The sequence below is a fragment of the Apium graveolens genome, chromosome 8, assembly GCF_009905375.1.
Source record: "Apium graveolens cultivar Ventura chromosome 8, ASM990537v1, whole genome shotgun sequence".
NCBI lineage: Eukaryota > Viridiplantae > Streptophyta > Magnoliopsida > Apiales > Apiaceae > Apium > Apium graveolens.
The window spans coordinates 62,976,539-62,977,740 of record NC_133654.1 but is presented as its reverse complement, the minus strand read 5'-3'; the positions used below and the strand labels follow the sequence as shown (position 1 = coordinate 62,977,740).

At 44.7% G+C, this 1,202-nt stretch overlaps 1 non-coding gene across 1 annotated transcript; it reads left to right on the top strand.

The window, feature by feature from the left end:
* The first annotated feature begins 416 nt into the window (after positions 1–416).
* On the top strand, positions 417–523 carry LOC141681500 (small nucleolar RNA R71). Its single transcript, XR_012558929.1, has one exon. It is a non-coding gene; the product is annotated as a small nucleolar RNA R71 (small nucleolar RNA).
* Positions 524–1,202: the final 679 nt, after the last annotated feature.

Genomic DNA, 1,202 nt, shown 5'->3' with positions numbered 1-1,202 from the left:
TATTAGGATGATAGGTCGCTGGCACAGGCTGCTGTTGTCGCTGATAATTATTCACATACTGAACAGATTCGTTGACAAGAGAACACTGATCCGTAGCATGAGAACCTGCACAAAGCTCACAAACCATAGCTATTTGATTAACTCCATACATAGCCAGAGAATCAACCTTCATTGATAGCGCTTGGAGCTGGGCTGCAATAGCGGTGGCTGCATCAACTTCCAGAATACCTGCGACCTTGCCTGACGTCATCCTCTGAGTTGGGTTTTGATGCTCATTTGCAGCCATCGTCTCTATAAGATTATACGCCTCAGTATAGCTTTTAGCCCATAAGGCTCCTCTAGCTGCTGCATCGAGCATGGGTCGAGATTGGGCCCCCAAACCATTATAAAAACCAGTGATCACCATCCAATCCGGCATTCCATGATGTGGACATTTTCTCAACATTTCCTTGTAGCGTTCCCAAGCCTCGCACATAGATTCTGTAGGTTGCTGCGCAAACTGAGTAAGAGCACTCCTCATAGCAGCAGTCTTTGCCATTGGATAAAACTTCACCAGAAACTTTTACGCAAGATCTTGCCACGTAGTGATGGACCCAGCTGGTTCAGAATGTAACCAGTCTTTAGCCTTATCCCTCAGTGAGAATGGGAAAAGCCTCAACTTGATAGCCTCATCAGTCACGCCATTATACTTAAAAGTGCTGTAGATCTCAACAAAATTCCTTATGTGCATGTTGGGGTCTTCAGTTGCTGCTCCTCCAAAAGAGACAGAATTCTGCACCATCTGAATAGTGCCCGACTTGATTTCAAAGGTGTTAGCTTGAATAGCCGGATGAAGGATGCTTGACTGAATGTCATCAATTTTAGGCCGAGAAAAATCCATAAGAGCTGGATCAGCTTGAACAATACGATCTCCCATGTTTACTGGTTCTTTCTGCTCAGTTCCTGAATCCGAATCCTCAAAATCTAACTTCTCCAGAATATCAAGAACTTCGTCTGTCTCCTCAGCTGTATCTAAAGTCCTCTTGCGAGCACGAGAACGAGTTTGCATAAACGCTTGCTAAAGTACCTGAAACACAACCGAAAAGAGTAAGTAACTACTACGTCCTAATCACTGAGTCCTAATGACCAATGATGGTAAGTACATAAACTAAACAAATACGCCGAGTCCCCGGCAGCGGCGCCAAAAACTTGTTAGGGCGAAA